The sequence below is a fragment of the Cololabis saira genome, chromosome 2, assembly GCF_033807715.1.
Source record: "Cololabis saira isolate AMF1-May2022 chromosome 2, fColSai1.1, whole genome shotgun sequence".
NCBI classification, from domain to species: Eukaryota; Metazoa; Chordata; class Actinopteri; order Beloniformes; family Belonidae; genus Cololabis; species Cololabis saira.
The window spans coordinates 19,220,117-19,228,421 of record NC_084588.1 but is presented as its reverse complement, the minus strand read 5'-3'; positions in this window follow the sequence as shown (position 1 = coordinate 19,228,421).

The following is an 8,305-nucleotide window of genomic DNA, read 5'->3' as shown; positions in this document are numbered from 1 at the left end:
CAAATACTAATGAGAGGTTGTAGCGGTTACCAAACAATAAAAAGGCACTATTCAATCTGCCAGCAGGAGATGTAAAGATCTCTGTGAGGATTCCTGTCTTCCTGTTTTCATCTCCATGGTGGCCAAACATTGAAAATGCTGAGCAAGGTCCTCTGAGACTGAGGCTGGTGCATTTATGTCATCAATCAAACCATTAAGTGGACGCTGTGAAGTTGATGGTCATCGTTATTCTTATTTATTGTCAACATTCTTCTCTTTCATGGCTCATAAAGGTTCTGTTGGAATGATCTGTTTTTGTGATTGTTCGAATGATTTATCATTTTTTTGTCTTAAGTTTTGAAGTACCGTTTTACCTCTAATAGTTAATTAGGCCCATTATTTCATCTTTAAGCGACACTGACTGAAAGGTCAATTGTATTGCTCAAATCTTTGTACAGTTCTCTATCCTTCAAAGTTTTGTTAACTTAATCCTCACATTTAAAATATCTAATCATACTGATAAACAGCAGATTTCAACCATGCTGGATCTTTGCATCATCTCATCTTCTGAGCTTCATGCCAGCCCGACACATTTACATGCAATTTCAAGGTCACAGACTTATTTCCACATTATGAGGAAAATCCTAATGATGCTTAAATTCAGCTGTTCTCCCATTATCTCAGTTGTTAGGTACAGAATAATTGGGCCAATCTTTTCCACATCTTGGCATTTGAACTAAATCAAACATGTTTAATATTATTGCAAGTCTTTAGTCTTATTTCATGTGAATTGTGTTATTTCATGATACAACTTGCATCAGCAACCTGTTGGAAGAAATCTGGTTGTAGTTGTCTAGTGACCCTTCAAGTTTCTAGTTATGACTTAAACTTTTGGCCTTATAATCCTTAGATTTGAGAGGGTATCATATGTTACTATTTTAAAAACAGTGTTAACTTTTTGGTTAGTCATTTGGTGTTTGATCTGCAAAATGGTGAGGGCCCTGTTACTGCTTCTGTACGATTTAAGAGGGTACGTTGCAGCAGGTGCTGCTAATCATCAGCCCTGGATGAGGTGTTGATTAGCAGGTGTGCAGACTGCTACAAAAACAGATGTTTTGGCAGTTTCAGTTTCAGATTTGTGTTTAATATAAAGACAAGACAAAAATATAAACAAAATAGTCTTTAAGAAGCAGCTGTTACAACACATCAATCTGTGAAGAGTTGGAATACCATTTCCAAGCTATTTGGACTTGAGTTCAGCATTCTACAAGTGGGAACAGGAGTGAATGTCCCAGGGTGAAAGGTAAAAGCCCCTTTTGGACTGAGCGTTGCCAAAATGAATCTGAACAAATGAGAAAGAGAGAGAGATGGATGGATACTTTAATGATCCTGAGGGAAATTCAAGACGAAAATGTGCAATGGTTAGATGAGCCAAAACGAGAGATTTCTGGTCCTAATTCCCAGCAGCATGGTTGGATAAAACAAAACACAATATTTCAGGAGAAACACCAGACCCACTGTCAGGCAAGGCGGTGGACTGATGATGGTCTGGAGTTTTTTAGCAGCCACTGTACCCAATTTTTTTTTCTTCATTTCTTTAGGCTAGCTTTGTATTTACTCTTTAATGTACTGTATGAACTAGGGCTGTTCGATTAATCGATTTTAAATAGTAATCGCGATTATGTAATTAGAACGATGTTAAAACGTTCCCAGTTTAGTTTAATTAGAAAATGTCTTGTTTTATTTAATTGGAAATATAACTTACTGTATGTTTGCAAGTGCTGATTTGCTGATTTTTTTTTTTCAGAGATAAAACTTTATATTTTATTATATTTTTTTAACTTTTTTTCAACTTATTTTAGACAGTTTTGCACTTTATTCATTCATTTTTGGTTTAATAAGAGCAAAGTTTGCACTTAAAGCCCAATGGGGCAAATGTTCAATAAAAAAACAGCATATTTGAAATCATTTCTTTGCCTTTTGTCAATTCACAAAATAATCGTAATCGAAAATCGGATTTTGAGAGAAAAAAATCGAGATTTTATTTTTGGGCAAAATCGAACAGCCCTAGTATGAACTGCATGTGGAGTAGACAGCTAAAGAGTCACAAGTCTTTGGCATCTGCATATACTTTACATATACCATTGGAAAGATATCACATGCTGCTCCTTCGCTCAATTCATCTTCTGTTGCCTCAGGTATTATGTCTGGACCCTACAGATGGAACTCACTAAAAGAAACAACCACGTGTTTCTAATTAAAAGAAACAACCACGTGTTTGTAATTAAAAGCAACCATTAGGCAGCTGTTGCTGGGTTCCTCAATTCAATCTGAAATGACAAAAGTACCAAGTGAACAGTTTCCCAGAAATGACTACTGCTAAGTACTGCAGAGTAAAAATTATTGCACAATAAGCCCTGCATTAACTTTTCATCTAAAAGTGAAGGATTAAAGGGAAGATGGACTTCTGTCCAAAAAAAAAACCAGTAAGAATTCTATGAATGTACTAAATCAATAAAGCCGGTTATAATAGTACTACTGTTAAAATCTTATTGACCGGAGAGCCCAGGACAGCCAGGGGCTCTCTTTCTGCGTTTCTGTTAAAGGATAGGAAACACACAAATATGGGGAAGCAAATCTGAATTTCATGGATACTTTTCAGGATTACCTTAGGGCTTGATAAACTGTTTTAACTGAAGAGCACTGACTTTGTAATGGAATACCCTTCAGCTTCTCAAATTACCAACAACATATATAATTTGTGCATTTTTTTTTAGATTTTACAAACTGCACAGAGTTAAAGTTTGACTGCTGGGAAAATTGACCAAAGCCATAAATTGTGGCTACCTATTTGTGACAGGCTTACCGGTCCTTTTCGACTTCTGCCCTATACGCTAATGAATTTTGGACTTCGTGACCTTGGAGGGAACATTTGGGCAAAGTAAATGAATACTGGGAGTACAGATCATTTTTTTTTAAACCTTATGATCCCCCAGGGGGCAATTTGTTAACAGTCAGCAGTACACAATGAATCACAATATGATGATGACATACTGTATGTATAACCTACTTCATACATACAGGACAAACGGAAAAAAGACAGAAACTCAGCATATAACTGTGTATTTCCGATTTGCCATTGCCAAAACTACCACTATTACTTGCACATAAAAAGTATGGCATGCATTACATCTTTCCACTTCAGTTTAGCTCTGAATCCACATTCTGTTAACCCCCAAAAGCCTAGATCTCAAATTGGGCTTACATTATTATAAACTGTTGGGTATAAATGCCACTTTTGTAAAAACATACACAGAAGATCCTCAGAATACATTACAGATTCTTATTACGCTTATTTACTCATCACAGTCTAATCATGCTTACATGTGGAGTACATAAACCAATTTCCAACAACTGAGAAATGATCTTAGGGTACATGCATACTCATAACATACTGGAACAGCAACAGAGGGTTAAATACACGCTGTAACCCAAAAAGTTAATTTAAAAAACCCAGGCTGCATTTTGTTGAGGAACAGGGTTTTTGCATGGCGGACTGAAAACCACAGAATTTCTTCCAGCTTGCATTCTGTCACTCAAGTTCCTCTCATCCAGAACAACTCACATTGCAAACTGCTTTTAATGTTGGTGAACTATGTCCTCCCATTGCTGAAAGATGGTTTAATACATTTGGTGAGACAAAAGATGTCGGTTTAAATCTTTAACCATGATTAGTAGGAAAAGCACACAATATGACACTGTGTGGTTTAATTGTAAGAAGGATGTTGTTCAACAAAGGATTCAGTCAAGTTTTACAGCACAAACATGAGTTGCTTTGGTGCCGTCTTTAACACCCATGCGCATCATTGTTTCTAGTCCACAACATTTCACTGAAGAAAATCCTTCTTTTTAATCAAAAACTTCATTCTGAAAACTTAAGTTAGTGTTGAAGTGCCAGATTCCTTTTATTCAGTTCATCTCACATACACCAATCCCCCTGAATTCAACTAAACAAACCCACGCCTTTATAAAGAGTGCTGTCATGTAACACTAAGCAATGTGCCTCTATGGTGCTCTTCTGTGAAATCTGAGCCATTCATATGGACTCAGCAGCCGCTTTACTATAATGTAGGCACTTCCCACTAGTATTGGGGTTAGACCCCCTTTTGCCCGAAGAGTTTCCTTAATTCTCCGAGGCATAGATTCAAGATGTTCAAATCAAATCAAACTTTATTTATATAGCACTTTTCATACACGAGTAACGCAAAGTGCTTTACATAATAAAATCAACATTTAACATAGAAAAACTCACACACTCATGGTTAAAAAGACACATCTGGTCATTTTCACACACATCCTCACTTTAATACCCACACAACACACACAGAATATCGGAGCTGAAGTTAAGACTCATCAGACCAGGCAACATTTTTCCAATCTTCTGTTGTCCAATCTTGGTGAACCTATGTGATTCGTAGTATCAGTATCCAGTTCTGTGTTGACAGGAGTGGAACTGGTGTGATATTCTCTTCTGCTGTAGCCCATCTGCTTAAAGGTTCAACATTGTGTTCAGAGGTTTTCTATATACCTTGAATCTAATAGTTATTTCAGTTACTCTTGCTTTTCTATCTCCAACCAGTCTGGCCATTCTCCTCCGACATCAGCGACGCATCATCGTCCACAAAACTGCCTCTCACTGGATATTTTCTCTTTTTCAGACTATTTTCTGTGAACCTTAGAGATGATCATGGCTGGAAATGTCTTTAAATTTTCAGATCAGCCAGTCTGGCACCAACAACCATGCCATGTTCAATGTCACTCAAATCCCAATTCCTCTCCATTCTGATGCTCAGTTTGAACTTCAGCCAGTCGTCTTGATTGTGCCTGTTAGCCTAAATGCATTGAGTTGAGGGCATGTGATTGACACATAGCTGGTGAGGAAAAAGTTATGGTATAAGTAGGGCAAGCAAGGTGAATGGGGAAAAGATTAGAGAAAATAAAACACATGCTCTGATATTTGTCTTCAAGTATGTTTAAATAAAGAAAAGTATCTCTGACATTAAGTGTGGCGTCATATCTGAATGAAACCCTGATGATTTTCGCTAGAAAATGGAAACAGGATGTTAATCAAATTGGATCACTGTAGCCTTGAGTCTTAATTTAGCATATATTCTTCAGAGAGCTCACACATATTGCTTTATTAAATACAAGAAAACAAGGATGTTTTGTATTTAATGGGAAAACATGTGTTTCTGCATATTAACCCTAGAGGAACTGCTTGTAGATCAAAATGGTAACCTTTTCTCAACACTTTCTCCAGGTTAATGGTTTATGCAGGGCTACTTGCTGGAACCCTGCTGTAATCGCTCCCTCCTGTCGTCACAACAAATTTTTCACGCCAACAAGATGCTGGAACAGCACCATCTTTCAAAAAAGTTCCTTGGAGGACTATGAGTGAGTGCTGTTACCCGAAAACCATTCATTGTTTAAGCTTCTTCTGCTGTACTTGGCAGTGATTGCTGGAAAGTAACGTCTCTGTGGGCAACAATCCTGAGAATAGTACAGCTGACGTTATGAAGAAACACTTCCAAGAAATATATCGGAGAGTAACAAGGAACTGGAGGTTACTTCCGACAACAGGGTATATTAAGATCACACATGAAGCTTATAGTGTCAGTAGATGGAGTACACTTGACACTCAGATCTGAGAATCTAAACCTGCTCCCTCAGATGCTTCATCCGCGTAAATACTCAGTCTTGTTGTTTCGTGAGATCCTGCTCTCTTTAAAGAAGTCCTCTGAGGCACAGAGACATGAATGAGAAGCAGAGAAAACGGATGTGGTGTCATTACCCAGATACCAAAACGTTTGTGCGTGTCTGGCTAGAAAATTAAAGCCTTTGGTTGATTTTTACTGTTTGTTGAATTAAATAAACACTTGTCTTAATCAAGGGAATGAAGCTCAGAATGTGGTCGTGTGTATACATTTGCTATTTTTGATTGATGGTTTATTACTGTAAGGGATAACCTTGAGACTGAATGATTGTATTTTTTTGTGAAAACATCAGAACTTGTGTGGCTCTCATTCCGCCACCTTCAAGGTTTAGCTTTCAAAGCTTAAGTGATGACATTTCAGACAGAAGCAGTTCAGAGACAAATGACCGAAATCCCCACAAGTCAGCCTCAAACCTGAGGTCTCAAACCTGACCACGCGATGAGCCGTGATAGATGTAGGGTCTGAACGAGAGGCACGCACCCAGCTTGAACTCTGATGACATATGGCTATTTGCTTCTTTATGTCTGATCCCAGGGGACCTGTCAATTCCAGCCTGAGGATACAGCTGAATATCGCAGCCGAACTGATAATCCCGGGGTGTTTGAGGTAATTGCTTGCAGTTGTGGTAGAGTGTTGAAGAGGGCCCTGAAAAGGTTAAGTAAGTGCAGCTCCTGTGTAGTATTCAGTTCAGGGTGCCTCTCACAAAGGACCTCTCTATGTCTTACATTGTCCAGAGGAGGGAAAGCGGATAAAGTTTTGTAAAGAAACAGTTCATTCACACGCTTGTTTAGTTTGCCTCTTTTGCCCCTAACTCCAGTTCCTACATACAAACAGTGATTAAAATATCTACATGCCAATTTTGGTTAGTAACAAAGTATTGGAGAAAACTGTTCACCACCCCTTTGGTCTTGAAACATTGACGGAAAAATATCCAGTTCCTTAAGCAGCACTGGCACGCTGCCTCTATTCAGAGCACCAGGCCCTAATCTTAATTGCAGGTCCCTTTAAGATCTATCATTTGTCTTGCAGTCTGAGAGGGGTAGATTCTTGAGCTATGAGAGTGTGCCCACAAAGCTGAATGAAACTATTTTTCATGTTTACTTTTTTTTCCCTTTAGTATAGTGACTGCCAAACCCCTGTAAATTCTTGATTTTTGTGTCCAATTGAGAAATGTTTTGTTCTCATTTAGTCTAATGGGTAATGGATGTTTCCTTTTTAAAGCATTTCTTTTTTGTATCATCTTATTAGCCTGTCAGGAAATGACTGTATGCTTATGATGTAACTTGGTATACCCTGTAGACCTTCTATTCCTTTAAAGCAATATAATATCAGCAGGAAGAGCAACCTAATTGGGAGTGTCTTGTTTATGTTTTAATGGTTAAGGACAGAGAGGAACTTTAAATGCGGATATCTGACCACAGAATATCAATTACTTTTACTCATTTCAAGATGAATATCAGCAGTGCCATGAGGACACCTCATCGCCAAAGATAGTATCACAGTAGGTACAGAGCTTTATTTCCTGACTTTTAAGAAGAAAAGGGGGGGCAGCAGACTTTCGAGCTGAAGGGATGAAGGAGGAATAAATCCAATGAGCTTTTAAGCACCCGTAATGAAAGCAAGTCTTGTTTTTGTTGTTTTACTTTCTTTTGTTGATTCAGTTATCCTAAGTGGTTTCAGCACGCACACTGGCTTGATTTGTGTGATGTGTGGGTCTCTGTGATGGAAAGAAAAGGGACAGTCAAAGGCAGTGCATGTCAGAGTGTGTTTATAAGTTTCCCAGATTTTTAAATCATCACACTCACACAATCCAGACATATTGATTCTTTACACCTGCATATCCGTAATCATCCTCTCTGGTGATAACTGAAGGCAACAGGAAATGTTATATTCTGCAGTGCATCCAATCACTTGCTATCAATTGCTAGTGCATAATATTGTAAGGAAGTTGGAAGGTATGAGAGGATAGTCATTTAAATCTCAACCATGGGACTTGTATTTGGGATCAATGTTAAAACCATTTCTTATTTCCTTCTTGTAAGAAGGAAAACCATGAAGCTTAAAAAAAGAAAAAGAAGGTTATAAAATAACTGCCAGGAGACTGTTTTTTTTTTCTTTTTCTTTTAGCTTCATATGCATAGTACAGAGAATATCTTCCATGCCAATGTCAAAATATAAAATGTCCAGAGTTGTGAAATTCTTTGCTTAAGTAGTCTACCAGAGGATCTCCAGCTGCCTTTAGGAGAGCAAATGTAAACAAAGTACAAGTTATTTCATATGCAGGATCATTTTACATCCACAAGTGGATGGCCTCCTGCAAGAATATGAGGTAACATAACCCACATTTGAGTTCCACTCTTAGTGTACTGGCTGGCTTGTGGTTAATAGCATCACAGTTCATAGCTTGAGTATGAAACTCAACTTAAACTGCTGTTTTTCCGTACTCTGCTGTACTTTTCTCAGGATGTAAGTACTGTAAAGGATGCTTCAGGCTAAACAACCTTCAACATTGTGGTGTTCAGATGACCTGACATCAGGGGGTCACACTCTAC